General features: G+C 38.1%; 1 non-coding gene across 1 annotated transcript; it reads right to left on the bottom strand.

Moving 5' to 3' along the window:
- Nucleotides 1–16,969: 16,969 nt before the first annotated feature.
- Nucleotides 16,970–17,076, bottom strand: LOC126026380 (U6 spliceosomal RNA). The gene has a single exon (XR_007501674.1). It is a non-coding gene; the product is annotated as a U6 spliceosomal RNA (small nuclear RNA).
- Between the last annotated feature and the right edge of the window lie 3,432 nt (nucleotides 17,077–20,508).

Raw genomic sequence — 20,508 nt, 5'->3', positions numbered from 1 at the left:
ACTCATTTATCCACTGACCATCCTCTTTTCCTTCTAGTAATCAGTGTTTTTTATGGTCCAAGCATTTGTTTTTATTATTTTCTTTTTTAAAAATCTTTCACATGAGGGGCCAGCGAGGTGGCACTAGAGGTAAGGTGTCTGCCTTGCAAGTGCTACCCAAGAAAGGACCGCGGTTTGATCCCCCGGCATCCCATATGGTCCCCCAAGTCAGGGGCAATTTCTGAGCGCTTAACCAGGAGTAACACCTGAGCATCAAATGGGTGTGGCCTGAAAAACCAAAAAAAAAAATCTTTCACATGAGTAAAATTATTTGGCATTTTTCTTTATCTTCTGACTTATTTTACTTGGCATAATATCTCTAGATGTATTTATATTAAATCAAATGGCAAGATTTAATTTTATTTTTGTTCCTGAGCAGCATTCCATTATATCAATAGTCATACTTTATGCAAGAACCTTAGAGTCCATGACAGACATTACAGTAGGTTATGTAGTAAACTAACGATGTTGATTTGTGTAAATATACTTTATAATATTTGTACAATGACAGAATTTCCTAGCAATACATTTTAACAGAGCTAGAGCAGGTAGGATTGGTGCCTTAGCATCTTATATGGTACCCCCAAGGACAACCAGAATAGATTCCTGAGTGGAAAGCCAGGAGTAGTCCTTGAACATTGCTGGGTGTGGCCCAAACCAAAAATAACTCTCGTTTCTCAGAACATATTCATCTTTTTCATTCATCTGGTGATGGGCACTTAGGCTGTTTTTAGATCTTGACTACCAAGAATAATCCTACAATGGACATAAAGATGCATTTACCTTTCTGAATTAGAGTTTTCATAGATTTTGGGGGGGGTTACGGCCACACCTTGTGATGCTCAGGGGTTATTCCTGCTATGTGCTCAGAAATAGCTCCTGGCTTGGGGGATCATATAGGATGCTGGGGGATCAAACCGTGGTTCGTCCTAGGCTAGTGCGCGCACAAGGCAGATGCCTTACCACTTGTGCCACTGCTCCAGCCCCAAGTTTTCATAGATTTTTAATAAGAGCTCTGAAGTTTAATATGTGTCCGTGTAGTTTTTCTATTCTTTGTTTTAAATGTTCTTATAAACCACTAAAAGTGTGGTAGTTCACCCCCCCATTTTTATTATAACACCATGATTTACCATGTTGTTCATAGTGTAATCACTTAAGACATAAACATTCAAACACCAATCCCACCACCAGTGTGACCTTCTCTTCACCAGTGTCCCCAATCTCCTACCCATCACCCTAGCCTACCTTCATGCAGGCATAGACTTACTCCATAGTGCTTGTTACAACATAAAGGCAAATAGAATTATTAAAACTTAGATCAGCATGGGTCAATTTGAAGTGATTATTAATCTCTCCATGATGTTACTAGAGTCAGTGACTAAAGAATTTACTGGACTGTAGTTGATGTTAGTTGAATCTTCTGTGTTACTTTCAGGCTTACTGAAGTTGACAGATTGTTATGTAACTTTCCCATCAGGCCTTCTGTGATACCACAGGGGTGACATTACTAAAAATATTGGAGATTTATAGATCTAAAAATTTATAACAGGTTTATATATCTGTTGTCTTGTCAGTATGATCAGGTTAAAGTCATGGAGCAGGGCTGTCTGAGGGTGTAGATTGTGGCATTGGGCAGCTGTTGTTCATGCAGAAAAAAAAATCTGGACCCCCCCCCCATACCCGCTTTTATTCTGAGAATGCCTCTGAGGTCTCAGCAAGGACTGGACTATCTTGGAAGTGTTGGTGGCTATTGTTTTATTTTGCTTTTGGATCACATCCCATGTCACTCAGGAGGTTGCTCCTGGCTCTATGCTCAGAAACTATTCTTGGCAGGCTTGAGGTACCATATGGAACGCCAAGGATTGAACTCCAGTTAGCTGAATGCAAGGCAAATGCCCTACCTGCTATTGTAGGTTTTTTTAAAATGTATTTTTATGCTTAAGATTTTGAAGAATCTATACTGCCTAGCACTGTGGATGAACACTTCATATATTTTGAAGTGTCCTCATCTTTAAAATGGAGGTCATTCTCAGAGCTGTTTAAATGTTTTGACTCCATTGGCACAGAAAACAAAAATAAATGGGACTGGATAAAATTATTTTGCATGGCTAAAAAAAGACACCTTAATGAATGGAAGAAAAAGGCTAGTATCTAAGATATATAAAGTACACATAAAACTCAACAACCAACACAAAAGCCAATAGTCCCATAAAAATAGGGAGAGAAAATGAACAAATATTTCCCTGAAGAGGACACACAGATGACAGGGATATGAAGGCGTGTTCATTGTAACTTATTATCAGAAAATTCACACCAAAACAATAATACTATATATCACACCACTGATAATGACAGATATCAAATATACTGAAAACAGTATTGATAGAAATATGGTATCCTCTTTGGGAGTATTGTTTGATTTAGCATCTAAATAAAATAGTATGGGGATTGCTTAAAAATTAAAAAAAAAAAAACAAGAGAGGGGCCGGGAAGGTGGCGCTAGAGGTAAGGTGTCTGCCTTGCAAGCGCTAGCCAAGGAAGGACCGCGGTTCGATTCCCCGGCGTCCCATATGGTCCCCCCAAGCCAGGAGCGACTTCTGAGCGCATAGCCAGGAGTAACCCCTGAGCATCAAACGGGTGTGGCCCAAAAACAAACAAACAAAAAAAAAAACAAGAGAGATAAAGATAGAGAAAGAGAGAGAAAGAACTTCCACATGATCCAACTACTTGGCATCTGTCACCCAAACACAAAATTAATTTATTCAAAATTATAAATGTACACTTAGTCCAGGCAGCACTAATTATACTAGTCAGAACATGGAAAAAATCCAAATGACAGATAGTCTCTGGCTAGCTATATAATGGAACCCTATAAGAGCTATTAGAGAAGATGAAATCTTGTATCTTGGATGGAGCTGGAGGGTATCATGTTAAGCACAGTAGGCCACAGGACAAATACCAGATGATATCATACATCTACGATATTTAGAAAAGCAAAAGAAGGGAATAGACTATTAAATGATGGCAAACCTTTGACCTTAAAATAAAAACTAGTATACCAAGCAGTGGGGAAGAGTGAAAAATGAAGACCTAAAGTAAAAGTAATATTAGGACAGTAATACCTTGAGCACTTTTGTATGATACAGATATAATAACTATACATATAAAACCTATAAACATCAATACTATTGAAACCATGTTCTCTAAAGTATAATGGAAATAAAAAAATTAATCTGAATAAAATGGATGTCATAGTATATTCCCTTTCTGTGTTACTGAGTTGTTTTAAAGAACAACTGGAATAATGTATGTGGTAGCTCTTTCTAAGCTTTGACATTCAGTATCTATAGTTATAAAAGATATTCTGGTTTTATTTGTTACAGAACATTTCCAGATAATTTCAAACCTAATGTGAATTATTCCTAATTTGTTCTAGTAAATAAATAATAGATGCACAAATTACCAAGCATTTAAATTTCTTTTAGTGGAATAGGCAAAGCAATAAGAGGGATCAACAGAACAATTAGAATAACAGTCATTTATATCCTCAATTAAGATAATTTGTTTTCCAATTTCTGCTTTAACTTTTTTTAAAAAAACTTATTATTTTATTATTATTTTTTTAATTCGAAATAATGTGGAAAAGTCATCTCTTTTTTTAGATATATTTAATAAGTCAGACCAAAGAAAATGGAAATAAGAAAAAGCTGTTTTATGTGTAGGTAATAGTGCCCAGTAACTTCTAGAGTTTTAGTGTTTCTGGAAAAAGTACAACCCAAATTCTGGCAATTCTGTGTTGGGAATGACTCTGCTTTCTGTTGCTATTGACACTCATGGCTGCACAGATGTTGGGAGAAGCAGAGCAATGAGAGACCACAACAATGGTTGCATGAGTTGCAGTGTGGTTGTTCATAGTCATGAGGCTTCTGGATCTTTTCAAATATTTTGTTGGAACCCAAAAACTTGGGTTGAAGGAGGTAGAAAGAAGCAGCTAGTTTTATAAGGTCACAGAATATCACTGGTTTTAGGTAGCTTATATATCTGCCTTGCAGAACAATATTGCATGTTTTAATTGTGAGTGGTAAATAGATTTTATTTATTTTATTTTATTATTTTTTCAAGACATAGCCACTGGAAGTTTTATTCTAGTTTTTTTTTAAATCTTTATTTAAGCACCATGATTAAAAGCATGATTGTAGTTGGGTTTCAATTACAAAAAGAATACCCCCCATTCACCAGTGCAACATTCCCACCACCAATGCCACCCTCACTTCTCCCCCACCCCTGCATCTATTCAAGACAGGCATTCTACTTTTCTCATTTTTTAACATTATCAAGATAGTTGTTAGTGTAATCATTTCCCTAACAGCATTCACTACTCTTTGTGGAGAGCTTCATGTTGTGAGCTGGTCCTTCCAGCCCTTCTGGCCCTTAACTCTATTGTCTCTGGGCCTTATTACAATAATGTCTTTAATTTTTCTTAAAACCCATAGATGAGAAAGACTATTCTGTGTCTATCTGTCTCCCTATGACTTATTTCACTCAACATAATAAATTTCATGTACATCCACATATAGGAAAATTTCATGATTTCATTTCTCCTGACAGCTGCATAATATTCCATTGTGTATATGTACCATAGTTTCTTTAGCCATTCATCTTTTGAAGAACATCTTGATTTTTTCCAGAGTCTGGCTATTGTAAATAGTTCTGCAATGAATATAGGGTTTAGAAAGGGATTTTGAATTGTATTTTTGTATTAGAGTATTTCCCTAGGAGTGGTATAGCTGGACCATATGGATTCAATTTCCAACTTTTTGAGGAATCTCCATATTGTTTTCCATAAAGGCTTGACTAGATGGGGTTCCCACCAGCAGTGAATAAGAGTTTGTTTTTCTCCACATCCCTGCCAGCACTGACTGTTCTTGTTCTTTATGATGTGTGCCAGTCTCTGTGGTGTGAGTTGGTACCTCATTGTTGTTTTATTTGTATCTCCCTGATGATTAGTGATGGGGAGCATTTTTTCATGTGTCTTTTGGCCATTTGTATTTCTTTGAGGAATTTTCTGTTCATTTCTTCTCCCCATTTTTTGATGGAGTTATATGTTTTTGTCTTGTTAAGTTTTGTCAGTAACTTGTATATTTTTGATATTAGTCCCTTGTCTTATGGGTATTGGATAAATAATTTCTCCCATTCTGTGAGTAGCTTTTGTATCCTAGGTATCCTTTGAGGCGCAGAAGCTTCTCAGCTTAATATAGTCCCATCTGTTTATCTCTGCTTCCACTTGTTTGGAGAGTGCTGTTTCCTCCTTGAAGATGCCTTTAGTCTCAATGTAATAGAGTGTTTTACCTACTAGTTGTTCTATATACCTTATGGTTTTTTTTTTTTGTTTGTTTGTTTTTTTTTGTTTTTTTTTTTTTGGTTTTTGGGCCACACCCGGCGGTGCTCAGAGGTTACTCCTGGCTGTCTGCTCAGAAATAGCTCCTGGCAGGCACGGGGGACCATATGGGACACCGGGATTCGAACCAACCACCTTTGGTCCTGGATCGGCTGCTTGCAAGGCAAACGCCGCTGTGCTATCTCTCCGGGCCCAAACCTTATGGTTTTAGGCCTGATATCAAGGTCTTTATATATATATATATCATGCCCGGCAGCTCTCAGGGGTTATTTCTGGCTCTACACTCAGAAATCGCTCCTGGTAGGCTCAGGGGACCATATGGGATGCTGGGATTCAAACCACTGTCCTTCTGCATGAAAGGCAAATGCCTTACCTCCATGCTATTTCTACAGCTCTGATATCAAGGTCTTTAATCCATTTGGATTTGATCTTTGTGCATGGTGTTAGATGGGGGTCTAAGTTTGCTTTTTTGCAAGTGACTAACCAGTTGTGCCAGCACCACTTGTTGAAGAGGCTTTCCTTGCTCCATTTTGGATTTCTTACCCTTTATCAAAGATTAGTTGATTGTATGCCTGGGGAACATTCTCTGAATACTCAGGTCTATTCCACTGATCTGAAATCTGTCTTTATTCCAATACCATGCTGTTTTTAATAACTATTGCTTTGTAATACAATTTAAAATTGGGAAAAATGATGCCTCCCATATTCCTTTTCCCAAGAATTGAATTAGCTGTTAGTGGGTGTTTATTGTTCCAAATGAATTTCAGGTGTGTTTGATCCACTTCTTTGAAGAATGTTATGGGTATCTTTAGAGGGATTTCATTAAATCTGTACAATGCTTTGGGAGTATTGCCATTTTAATGGCATTAATCCTTCCAATCCAAGAGCAGGGTATGTGTCTCCATTTCCTTATGTCCTCTCTTATTTTTTGAAGCAGGATTTTGTAGTTTTCTTTATATAGGTTCTTCACCTGTTTAGTTAATTTGACTCCAAGATATTTGAGTTTTTGTGACACTAATGTGAATGGGATTTTTTTTAAATGTCCATTTCTTCTCTATCATGATTGGTGTATAGGAAGGCCATTGACTTTTGCATGTTAATTTTGTAGCTTGCCACTTTGCTATATGAATCTATTTCTAGAAGCTTTTTGGCAGAGTCTTTAGGGTTTTCTAAATATAGTATGATGTCATCTGCAAACAGTGAGAGCTTGACTTCTTTCTTACCAATCTGGATGTCTTTGATATCTTTCTTTTTGCCTAATCACTATGGCAAGTACTTCCAGTACTATGTTGAATAGGAATGGTAAGAGAGTGGCCATGTTGCTCTGGCTCCACCCTTTGTGGGCAGGACTACTCATCTCTGAAGAAGAGCCCTCGGGAAACAATGACAGACAGGATCAAAATCCCAGGCTGCAGGATAGCAGAGAGGAGGCCTAAGATGTCTGCCTTGCTTCAGGTCACACAGCCAAAACCAGCTCCCACAAATAGATTTTAGAATAATGAAAGTTCCCCAGCTCCTGCCGCAGAACCAACACAGGTCCCAGCAACAGTACCAACCTCCTCCCTGGAAACTCCTAAAACAGCTCTGGCACCAACCTGCACCAGTTTTGATATGACATGAGGAAACAGCAACAACTTGATCTAAGAGAGGGCTTACTCCTAGCTCTATGCTGAGAGATCTATCCTGGCATATATGTGAACCATATGTAGTGCTGTGGATCAAACTAAGGTCTACTGCCTAAAAATCAAGTGCCTTACCTCCTGTACTATTTTTCTGGTTCTTAACTACTCTCTTTAAATGCTTGAACTTCTGGAGCATAAAAGCTTGAGTATATCACACATATCACACTATATCACTTGCTATTGGTTGCCAGCTTCATAAAATCCTAGCATTGACAATTATAGAATTAAGTCGCAGATTCTAAAGCCAGGACACTGGGGAGATGCAGGTCTGGAAGTAAACATCAATCTAGGAAATAATTCACACACACCAACACATTAAGGAGGGAGAAATGGGTTCAGGAATTCGAACATGTAAGCCTTTTGCCACTAAGAAGCAGCAACCTTCGTGGGAAGACCAGAAACACAAAAGAGCGATTCACTAAAAATATGAATGTTTATTAGGAAGGAATAGACCACATCCAGAGGTGGGATTAGGTGGTCTCAGCACCAATCCAATGTACTACCTTCAAAGATGTTTCCAACCAATGAGTAACAAGGCATATACTGAGTGAGATGGGATCTGATTAATCCCACAAACAGTTTTATAGTAATTTTTAAAGGTAAGAAACTGGGCCTAACAGACCCTGCTTAAGTATTTGAATATATATTCTGCTTTTCAAAATGATCTCTTGTGGTGAACAACTCTTTAAAAAATATATTTTTTAAATCTTGAATGTGCGTAAATACATTCAACCACGATTATTAACATATTTCAAGTCTTTACTAACCTTCTGTTTAATATTTATTTAAAATAAAAATCTGTTTAATTTTTATTTTATCCTACTATTATGGAAACTTACATCAAGACTATATAGGGGATGTTATTATGGGAACACTCATTTTGTTGTTGTCATGTTTGTTAGAGAAACCATTTCTTAGTCTTTAGAAGGTGCATGCTGAAATGTTTAGTAGTAAACATGTCAGGAATCCTGAAGATTTTTTTTAAATGATCCATCAAAACTCTGTGTGTTTAAGTTTGTGTTTTTCACATGTGTTTTCATGTTTAAGTTGTGTTTGTGCACCTTCTCTCTTGACTCATTTTTACTTCTCTCTTTACCCTCTTTGCACTATAAAATAGAGAAGATGCTTAGAGATAAAAGGCATGTTGTAAAAAATATGGACAAATGTTAAATTTAAGTAAATGGTTGGAATGTTTGCCAAAATATTATTTCAATTTTTCTGTAAATTGTATAAATTTTAAAAAACATAAATAAAATTCTAAACAAAACATGTCTTGTTGAATCAAAAAACTCAGACTTTAACAATTTAAACTTAAATGGGCCTGTTATAATGGCAGGCCAGGGGGCGAGAGTGGTGGTATAGGATTCATACTGGATTCATTGGTAGAGGGAGGTTGATGCTGGCAGTTAAAACAGCCCTGTTTCACTGTATGTCTGAAATATGACTATGAAGGACTTTGTAAATCACAATAGTTTCAATAAAATAAAATTTAAAAGAACATGGCTTCTTTATTTATTTTGGGGTTTTGGGGTCACTCCTAGAGGTTCCAGTGCTTCAAATGACTGAATCTACTATTCAAATCACAGCTTGGTTCCAAAAAAAGTGGTTACAATTCTGACTTGGCATTTTACTAGTAAACTGTGTCTTCAAGCCAATTATTTACTCTCAAGATCTAATTTCCTTGTACTGTATACTACTATCATTGCAAGCAAAATAAGAAGTGAAAGACTACCAAAATTTATGGAGATCTTTTGAGAATAGAGCAAAAATGATATATGTAAATAATATCTGTAAAGTGTTAATACATGTTGCTAAGTATTTAAATATTCAAGTAATGGTCACTTCAATTTTGTGGGTTATGCAACTTTAAGGAGTGATTTATGTTGTTTTGGTGTTTTTGAGCTTTGAAACAGAGGACATTTCATAGTATCTAGTGTTTAGGACTTTTTTTGGAAATCTTGAATAGTATATATGTGGGCCAAATTTGCCTCAACTTTGTTTGTAATTGGAGCATCCATCAATTTCCTAAAGAAATCTTAGACTTATGAAAATACTGTGTTAGGAATTAGTTGGAAGAAACTCTAAGGATTCACAGATTCTTCCTCTTGGTCAGAATTATTTTTTGAGAGATAGCAATGTCTAAGGAGTGAAGCTATGGATCTGTACTTCCCACTAATAAAAAATTTAGTTGATAATTTGACAAATAATATGAGTATAAAGAAATGTTTTTCACTTCTTATTCTTGACAGTCTTTTCTGAATGTTATTTATTCAGATATTTAGGAGCACCCATTATGTGGTTTCTTAATCTTTCTTCATTTTTCCCAGCTCTCAATCTATGAAATAAAAGCCAGGCAAAATGAACTCCTAAGTGTATTTCATTCCTTTAGAAATACTGGAAAACATTTAGTCAACCCTCAAAATGAGTGAAGCCTTCATTATGTCTTTATAAAATAAATATCAAACATCTTGTCTTTATCTTGTGAATAAGTTTTAGAAAGCAATAGCAATATTTTGAAATTAGATTAAATATTTTCCTAAGGGGACACTTTCTTATTTCCTTGAAATATTGGGGCCATACTATATTTACTGCATTGAAATCCTATTTACATCTGAGGTTGCTTTGTTCTAACTCTCTTGTCTATAAGGCAAAAACTAATTCACTATTTTTAAGCCATATTAAGAAATTAGATTATCTCAGGACTTCAAGAGAGTATCTAATGTATTAATTTCAGCTTCCTCTTAAAAAAACTAGATTCAAAACTTCTCATCTTAAAGCTAATAATTATGGTAAATATGAACTTATACTGTGGATGTAAGTCAAGAAATTTTTCCAATAAGAGGGTATTTGACTAATCTTCCTTTGTGAAAGAATGATTTAGAGACTAAGAATGAGACTACAGGGGCTGGAGTAATGGCACAGTGGTAGGGCGTTTGGCTTGCACGTGGCTGACCCAGCACAGACCTTGGTTTGATCCCCCAGCATCCCATGTGGTCCCCCAAGCCAGGAGCGATTTCTGAGAGCATAGCCAGGAGTAACTCCTGAGCATCACCGGGTCTGCCCCCTCCAAAAATAAAATAATAATAATAATAAAAAGAATGAGACTACAATGTATCTCTGGGGCCAGAGATATAGTGCAGCAAACCTAAATTCAATTCTTGACATTCCATTCACTATCCCACTTCACCTCCAGAAGTTATTTCTGAGTGTAGATTCAGAAGTAACTTGGCATAGCAACCTGTGGCTCAAAAACCAAACCAAACCAAAACAAAACAAACAAAAAAAACAAAGTTATTTTTTTTAATTTATTTAAACACCTTAATTACATACATGATTGTGTTTGGGTTTCAGAACACCACCCATCACCAGTGCAACATTCCCATCACCAATGTCCCAAGTCTCCCTTCACCCCACCCGACCCCCGACTGTACTCTAGACAGGCTCTCCATTTTCCTCATACATTCTCATTATTAGGACAGTTCAAAATGTAGTTATTTCCCTAACTAAACTCATCACTCTTTGTGGTGAGCTTCCTGAGGTGAGCTGGAACTTCCAGCTCTTTTCTCTTTTGTGTCTGAAAATTATTATTACAAGGGTGTCTTTCATTTTTCTTAAAACCCATAGATGAGTGAGACCATTCTGCGTTTTTCTCTCTCTCTCTGACTTATTTCACTCAGCATATTAGATTCCGTGTACATCCATGTATAGGAAAATTTCATGACTTCATCTCTCCTGACAGCTGCATAATATTCCATTGTGTATATGTACCACAGTTTCTTTAGCCATTCGTCTGTTGAAGGGCATCTTGGTTGTTTCCAGAGTCTTGCTATGGTAAATAGTGCTGCAATGAATATAGGTGTAAGGAAGGGGTTTTTGTATTGTATTTTTGTGTTCCTAGGGTATATTCCTAGGAGTGGTATAGCTGGATCATATGGGAGCTCGATTTCCAGTTTTTGGAGGAATCTCCATATCGCTTTCCATAAAGGTTGAACTAGACGGCATTCCCACCAGCAGTGGATAAGAGTTCCTTTCTCTCCACATCCCCGCCAACACTGTTTATTCTCATTCTTTGTGATGTGTGCCATTCTCTGGGGTGTGAGGTGGTATCTCATCGTTGTTTTGATTTGCATCTCCCTGATGATTAGTGATGTGGAACATTTTTTCATGTGTCTTTTGGCCATGTGTATTTCTTCTTTGTCAAAGTGTCTGTTCATTTCTTCTCCCCATTTTTTGATGGGGTTAGATGTTTTTTTCTTGTAAAGTTCTGTCAGTGCCTTGTATATTTTGGAGATTAGCCCCTTGTCTGATGGGTATTGGGTGAATAGTTTCTCCCACTCAGTGGGTGGCTCTTGTATCCTGGGCACTATTTCCTTTGAGGTGCAGAAGCTTCTCAGCTTAATATATTCCCATCTGTTAATCTCTGCTTTCACTTGCTTGGAGAGTGCAGTTTCCTCCTTGAAGATGCCTGTAATGTCCTGGAGTGTTTTACCTATGTGCTGTTCTATATAACTTATGGTTTGGGGGCTGATATCGAGGTCTTTAATCCATTTGGATTTTACCTTCGTACATGATGTTAGCTGGGGGTCTAAGTTCAATTTTTTGCAAGTGGCTATCCAATTGTGCCAACACCACTTGTTGAAGAGGCTTTCCCTGCTCCATTTAGGATTCCCTGCTCCTTTATCAAAAATTAGGTGGTTGTATGTCTGGGGAACATTTTCTGAGTATTCAAGCCTATTCCACTGATCTGAGGACCTATCCTTATTCCAATACCATGCTGTTTTGATAACTGTTGCTTTGTAGTACAGTTTAAAGTTGGGGAAAGTAATTCCTCCCATATTCTTTTTCCCAATGATTGCTTTAGCTATTCGAGGGTGTTTATTGTTCCAAATGAATTTCAAAAGTGTCTGATCCACTTCTTTGAAGAATGTCATGGGTATCTTTAGAGGGATGGCATTAAATCTGTATAATGCCTTGGGGAGTATTGCCATTTTGATGATGTTAATCCTGCCAATCCATGAGCACGGTATGCGTTTCCATTTCCGTGTGTCCTCTCTTATTTCTTGGAGCAGAGTTTTATAGTTTTCTTTGTATAGGTCCTTCACATATTTAGTCAAGTTGATTCCAAGATATTTGAGTTTGTGTGGCACTATTGTGAATGGGGTTGTTTTCTTAATGTCCATTTCATCCTTATTACTATTGGTGCATAGAAAGGCCATTGATTTTTGTGTGTTAATTTTGTAGCCTGCCACCTTGCTATATGAGTCTATTGTTTCTAGAAGCTTTTTGATAGAGTCTTTAGGGTTTTCTAAGTAGAGTATCATGTCATCTGCAAACAGTGAGAGCTTGACTTCTTCCTTTCCTATCTGGATTCCCTTGATATCCTTTTCTTGCCTAATCGCTATAGCAAGTACTTCCAGTGCTATGTTGAATAGGAGTGGTGAGAGAGGACAGCCTTGTCTTGTGCCAGAATTTAGAGGGAAGGCTTTCAGTTTTTCTCCATTGAGGATAATATTTGCCACTGCCTTGTGGTAGATGGCCTTAACTATATTGAGAAAGGTTCCCTCCATTCCCATCTTGCTGAGAGTTTTGATCAAGAATGGGTATTGGACCTTATCAAATGCTTTCTCTGCATCTATTGATATGATCATGTGGTTTTTATTTTTCTTGTTATTGATGTTGTGTATTATGTTGATAGATTTACGGATGTTAAACCAGCCTTGCATTCCTGGGATGAAACCTACTTGATCGTAGTGGATGATCTTTTTAACGAGGCATTGAATCCTATTTGCCAGGATTTTGTTGAGGATCTTTGCATCTGCATTCATCAGTGATATTGGTCTGTAATTTTCTTTTTTCGTAGCATCTCTGTCTGGTTTAGGTATCAAGGTGATGTTGGCTTCATAAAAGCTATTTGGAAGTGTTTCTGCTTGTTCAATTTCATGAAAGAGTCTTGCCAAGATTGGCAGTAGTTCCTCTTGGAAAGTTTGATAGAATTCATTAGTGAATCCATCTGGACCTGGGCTTTTGTTTTTCGGCAGACTTTTGATTACTGTTTTAATGTCATCAATGGTGATGTGGGTGTTTAGATATGCTACATCCTCTTCCTTCAACCTAGGAAGATTATAAGAGTCCAAGAATTTATCCATTTCTTCCAGGTTCTCATTTTTAGTGGCGTAGAGTTTTTCAAAGTAGTTTCTGATTACCCTTTGAATCTCTGTCATATCAGTAGTGATCTCTCCTTTTTCATTCCTGATACGAGTTATCAAGTTTCTCTCTCTCTCTTTCTTTGTTAGGTTTGCCAGTGGTCTATCAATCTTGTTTATTTTTTCAAAGAATCAACTTCTGCTTTTGTTGATCTTTCGGATTGTTTTTTGAGTTTCCACTTTGTTGATTTCTGCTCTCAGCTTTGTTATTTCCTTCTGTCTTCCTATTCTTGGGTCCTTTTGTTGAGCATTTTCTAGTTCTATTAGCTGTGTCATTAAGCTACTCAGGTAAGCTCCTTCTTCCTTCCTGATGTGTGCTTGCAAAGCTATAAATTTTCCTCTCAGTACTGCTTTTGCTGTGTCCCAGAAGTTCTGATAGTTTGTGTCTTTATTGTCGTTTGTTTCCAGGAACCTTTTTATTTCCTCCTTGATTTCATCTCGGACCCACTGGTTATTGAGCATGAGGCTGTTTAACTTCCAGTTGTTAAAGTGTTTCTTCTGAGTCCCTTTGGAGTTCACAAATAATTTTAGAGCCTTGTGGTCAGCGAAGGTAGTCTGTAAAATTTCTATCCTCTTGATCTTATGGAGGTATGTTTTATGTGCCAGCATGTAGTCTATCCTGGAGAATGTCCCATGTACATTGGAGAAGAATGTGTATCCAGGTTTCTGGGGATGGAGTGTCCTATATATATCCACTAGGCCTCTTTCTTCCATTTCTCTCCTCAGGTCTAGTATATTCTTGTTGGGTTTCAGTCTGGTTGACCTATCCAGTGTTGACAAAGCCGTGTTAAGGTCCCCCACAATTATTGTGTTGTTGTTGATATTATTTTTCAGATTTGTCAACAGTTGTATTAAATATTTGCTGGCCCCTCATTCGGTGCATATATGTTTAGGAGAGTGAATTCTTCCTGCTCTACGTACCCCTTGATTAATATAAAATGTCCATCTTTGTCCCTTACAACCTTCCTGAGTATAAAGTTTGCATTATCTGATATTAGTATGGCCACTCCAGCTTTTTTATGGGTGTTGTTTGCTTGGATAATTTTTCTCCAGCCTTTTATTTTGAGTCTATGTTTGTTCTGACTATTCAGGTGCGTTTCTTGTAGGCAGCAGAAGGTTGGATTGAGTTTTTTTGATCCATTTAGCCACTCTGTGTCTCTTAACTGGTGCATTTAGTCCATTGACGTTGAGAGAAAGAATTGTCCTGGGATTTAACGCCATCTTTTTTTTTTTTTTTTTTTTGGTTTTTGGGCCACACCCATTTGACGCTCAGGGGTTACTCCTGGCTATGTGCTCAGAAATCGCCCCTGGCTTGGGGGGACCATATGGGATGCCGGGGGATCGAACCGTGGTCCGTTCCTTGGTAGAGCTTACAAGGCAGACACCTTATCTCTAGCGCCACCTTCCCGGCCCCTAACGCCATCTTTATTTCAAAATTTGGTGTGTCTTTTGGGTAGTCTTGTCTTAGATTAGGTCTTTCAGTTTTTCTCTTAAGACTGGTTTTGTGTTTGTGAAGTTTCTGAGCTGTTTTTTGTCTGTGAAACCATGTATTCTTCCGTCAAACCGGAAAGTGAGTTTTGCTGGGTATAGTATTCTGGGTGAAGCATTCATTTCATTCAGTCTTGTCACAATATCCCACCACTGCTTTCTGGCATTGAGTGTTTCTGGTGACAGGTCTGCTGTAAATCTCAGGGAAGCTTGCTTGAACGTGATTTCCCCTTTTGATCTTGCTGTTTTCAGAATTCTGTCTCTATCTGTGGGATTTGTCATTGTGACTAGGATGTGTCTTGGGGTGGTTTTTCTGGGGTCTCTTTTGGTTGGTACTCTTCGGGCATGCAGGATTTGATCACATATATTCTTTAGCTCTGGAAGTTTCTCTTTAATGATGTTCTTGACCGTTGATTCTTCCTGGAAATTTTCTTCCTGGGTCTCTGGGACTCCAATGATTCTTAAGTTGTTTCTGTTGATCTTATCATAGACTTCTATTTTCATCTGTTCCCATTCTTTGACTAATTTTTCCATTGTCTGCTCATTTGCTTTAAGTTTTTTGTCCAATCTCTCCTGCTCTATGGAATTGTTATGTATCTCATCTTCCACAGCACCAAGTCTATTCTCAGCTTCTGATACCCTGTCCCAGAGCTTATCCATTTTGTTATTCACTTCGTTTACTGACTTTTTCAGTCCTGTTAGTTGACATGTTATTTCAGTTTGGAGTTTTGTGATTTCTGTCTTCATATTCTCTTGGTTCTTATTAGTGTTCTGTTCAACTCGATCCATGGTTTCTTGGAGATCTTTGAGCATCTTCCATATTGCTAGTCTAAAGTCCTTATCTGAGAGGTTGATTAGTTGGTTGGTCATTATCTGGTCCTCAGAATTGTCATCTTCATTCTCTATGTCTGATGCTGGCCTGCGTTGTTTCCCCATTGTCACACTTGTATTGTGGGTTTTTCTACGTGTTGTGGTGGTATTCATTGTCTATATGATGCAGGCAGCACTCTCCTCTGGCTCCTCCCTTTCTGGATGGGCTGACTTGCCTCTAAGGGAGGGGAGTCCTCCGTGGATGAAGCCTCACACTGGGTCAAATTTTAGGCCCGAGTATGCAACAGAGAAGACAGTCCAGAGAGAAATGTTTGCTTCTGTGATATAGCGCCGTTCTTAGTGTAATTTTTCCTTCTTGTTGCAATGGTGTTCTTTCCTTAGAAAGAGTGCACGGCCGCGTAGCGAAGCGGAGTGGCAGTGCTCCGCTGGAGCCTCTTTTTGCCCCACTCACAAGAGTTTCACGCAAGAGGACAGTAGACAAACATAGACAGGTCACACTCACAGTTTTTCACAGTTGGGCCCTACTGGACCGGTGTACTTTCGCGGATTTTCCCCGCCTGCTGTCACACACAGGGAGCCGGCTTTTGCAAAGCTTAGCCGGTTTTCATGCTCTGTAGTCCCTCCCTGAAAATGGCGTCTGGGCGAGCGAGGTTTCTGGAGCCTCTTTTTGCCCCACTCGCAAGAGTTTCACGCAAGAGGACAGTAGACAGACATAGACAGGTCACACTCACAGTTTTTCACAGTTGGGCCCCACTGGGCCGGTGTACTTTCGCGGATTTTCCCCGCCTGGTGTCACACACAGGGAGCCGGCTTTTGCAAAGCTTAGCCAGTTTTCATGCTCTCTCATGGAGTTGTCTAATCTACCACAAATTTATTTTTTATCTTTATATTTGGATGATATCCCAAGATCTGTCATAAGATATGTCTGCTTGTCTACAGGGTTATATATTTACTTATTTATTTACTTTGGTCTTGGGCTTCACCTGGCTCTGCTCAGTGATCACTCCAGGCTGATTCAAGGAACCATGTCGGGTACAGAGTATTGAACCTGGGTCAGCTGTGTGCAAGGCAATTGTCCTACCATCTCTGTTATCTCTGGCCCTTTAAAGAGTTATTTTTAAGGTGAAACCTAACAAGCAAAAATTACCCTATTTTTATTTTCTTCTGTAGTTACCAATTCTAATTACTTAATATAGAGCCTAATATAATATTGGCCTATACATACTTACACTAAATATAATGAAAACTAAATCAAAATCTAAAGAAATTTGCAGTTGACATGTTTGTCCTACCATGATAGTCAGGGGCTCCCATAATATGTTTTTTTTTTAAATATGGAACACTTCACAAATTTGCATGTCATTCTTGCGCAGGGGCCATGCTAATCTTCTCTCTATCATTCCAATTTTAGTATATGTACTGCCGAAGCGAGCACTATAATATGTTTAAAAGAAGAGAGTATTTGCAGAAGGAAATAGGTAATAGAAAAATAAATTTTTGTTGTTTCCTCTGTATGTTTCTTAGATTGAGAACTCACTGTGAGACAGAATGGTTATGATATTCACAATGAGAATCATGGATATATATATATATACATACACACATATATTGCATATATATTCTCATTGAGAGTTAAGGATTAATATCTTCTTCCTCAAGCATCCACGTTTACTTTAGCATTTCACTTGTGATGCATAGAAAAGGTGAGATATATTGTTCTGTGACTTTCAAAGCATAGCAGGAAAGATCTTGTAGCTTGCACCTTTATTTAGTGATATAAAGAAAGTAGTTGCGATATAAAAAGTCAGACTTCTCTAAGAGTTGCAAGCTTGTGGAGGCAGCTGAGCTCCCACCACTGAAGGTTAATGGCACTTGCCAGAAGTGTGATTGAGACATTTTGCATGCCCAGTAAGTTCATCCTTCAGATGGCTGTAGCCTCAGTGATGTCTGAATATAATTGCATAAGATATTTCAAAAACAAGCCACTTTGCTAAGCCTTTTCCAAATTTTTGACCCTAAAAACTGTAAGCAAAATAAAATGATTGTTGTTTATACCACTAAATATGGGGGTTTGTAAGACCATGAGGACTGGAACAATTCATGTGGCCTCATGAATTTTTAAGGAAAGGCAAGAGTTTTAAGTGTCATTATTTTGCTGCAAGAATTCCAGAGTAGGCACTTCCCTTGCCAGAGTTTAGTTTTACACATTACACACTGCTCCCTCTCCTAACCACTCCCTTGGCCACAGCTTATAGCCTGCACCAGTCTCAAAACTTAGCAAACCAGTAGAGTTCAGACTTATCTAAACCTGTTTATTTTCCTTGTGGTCTTCAGTTTTGTAAAACCAAAGGTAGCAGGGCCAAGGAATAGAATTTTGTGCAAAGTCACCGACTGAATTTTGAATTCAACTTCTTTTTTACAATCTAAGAACATGATGCTTTTCCCCCCAAGATTCTTTCTTGCTGAATAATAGATGATAAATCACAGCCCAATAGGCTTAGTTGTAAATGCCCATAATGGTTGAAAATTCTTTTTCGGGCCCGGAGAGATAGCACAGCGGCGTTTGCCTTGCAAGCAGCCGATCCAGGACCAAAGGTGGTTGGTTCGAATCCCGGTGTCCCATATGGTCCCCCGTGCCTGCCAGGAGCTATTTCTGAGCAGACAGCCAGGAATAACTCCTGAGCACCGCTGGGTGTGGCCAAAAAACCAAAAAAAAAAAAAAAAAAAAAAGAAAATTCTTTTTCTTTTCTCCCAGCTTACTTCATTTCCACTTACCTACTATACCATAGAAAGAGGAGGAGCATGAATGAAGTAAACAACATATTGGCAATTGTATTCAATTTATTTTTTTATTAATTGTATTGAATTTAATGTCCTGCATGTACTTTAGTTACTTACACATTTTTGAGTAACATTTAAAGAAAATATAGAGTATGATTTACAGAAATTTTCATGGACCAATAATAGAGAATGCTCATATTAAAGAATGATGGAGAATGTTCATAGAGTATGCAACTACTCTATGCCCTTTTATAGGGGAGTTTAGATATTTAGAAAGAATTATATAAAGGGCTCTGTTGCCTTTTGTATATGCATATGTGAATATACAAAAGCATCTATTTTTTAAAAAAAGAATTCAGAAATTTTTGCAGGATTGATTTGTCTTAAATACTGTCAGTTTCCCTTTGTCTGAAAAGGTTCTTATCCTCTCATAAATTTAAAGGATGACTTTGCAGGGTGGTAAACTCTAGGCTGAAAGTTTTTTCATTTAATATTTTGAATATGTCATTCCATTTTTTACTATCTTATAAGATATATGGAAGATCTGTTGTGATTTTTATACTGTTTTTCATGTATTTGAAGATTTTCTTCTCTCTTGCTGCTTTACATTGCCTGTCTTTTGACAATACTTTTTTTTTTTTTGCTTTTTGGGCCACACCCGGTGATGCTCAGGAGTTACTCCTGGCTATGAGCAAAGAAATCCTCCTGGCTTTGGGACTATATGGGACACCGGGAATCGAACCCATGGTTCGTCCTAAGTTTAGCACGTGCAAGGCAAATGCCCTACCACTGTACCACCACTTTGGCCCTTTGACGATCCCATTTTGATTACTATGTGTCTTGGTATTGTTTTGAGTCTATTTTCTTTTGGGCTTCTTGAATCTGTGGAGATACCTCTCTCCAGAAATTTCTAGAAAGGAAAGTTCTTGTTTATTATTTATTACACCAGCCATTCTTCTCTTTTCTTCTTTTCCTCTTTAGCTGGCATTTCTAATGTTCAAAAAAAAATTCTGGGGCCGGAGCAATAGCACAGCAGTAAGGCGTTTGCCTTGCACGCAGCTGATTCGGAACAGACGATGGTTTGAATCCTGGCATCTCATATGGTCCTCCAAGCTGCCAGGAGTGATTTCTGAGCACAGAACCAGAAATAACCCCTGAGCGCCACCGGTTGCAAACCAAACCAACAAACAAGAATTCTATCTGCTATTATCTATCATGAATCTTACTTAAAGCAATAAGAGAAAAGAAAACATAAAGGAAATACAAAGGAAATAATATAAGAATCACAACAGGCTTTCCATATGATATCTTACAAGTCAGAAAAGAATGGAATGACAGGAGCCAGAGCGATAGCTCAGTGGTATGGCATTTGCCTTGCATGCGGTTGACCCAGGACGGACCTCGGTTTGATCCCCAGCGTCCCATATGGTTCCCTACGCCAGGAGCGATTTCTGAGCACATAGCCAGGAGTAACACCTGAGTGTTACCGGGTGTGGCCCCAAAACCAGAAAAAAAAAAAAAAACAACCCCAAAAGAATGGAATGACATATTCAAAATACTGAATGGAAAAACTTTCAGCCTAGAATCCACTACCCTGCACAGTATAAAACTTTAATTTACTTTTAAATTTCTTTTTTTAAATAATTTTTATTGAGACCAATGTGAATTAAAAGTCTTTCACAATTATATTTAAGGTATCTAGTGACAGTAAATAAGGGCAATTCCCACTACCAGTGTTGACCTCCCTCTGTGCCTGTATCCAGCATGCATCCCATAACTCTACCCTTAGCACCCTGGACAGCTAGTGTAACAGGTCCCTTTTTTGTACAGCTTGCTGTAGTTTAGGTCTCTTGATTCTATTGTTGTTGACATTGGGTTGGGTATTTAGGTTTGTTTGTGTTTTTTTTTTGGTTTTTGGGCCACACCCTGTGACGCTCAGGGGTTACTCCTGGCTATGCGCTCAGAAGTTGCTCCTGGCTTCTTGGGGGACCATATGGGACGCCGGGGGATCGAACCACGGTCCGTCCTAGGCTAGCGCAGGCAAGGCAGGCACCTTACCTCCAGCGCCACCGCCCGGCCCAGGTTT

This window comes from Suncus etruscus, chromosome 1 (assembly GCF_024139225.1).
Source record: "Suncus etruscus isolate mSunEtr1 chromosome 1, mSunEtr1.pri.cur, whole genome shotgun sequence".
Classification (NCBI taxonomy): domain Eukaryota; kingdom Metazoa; phylum Chordata; class Mammalia; order Eulipotyphla; family Soricidae; genus Suncus; species Suncus etruscus.
This window is presented reverse-complemented; position numbering and strand designations above follow the sequence as displayed.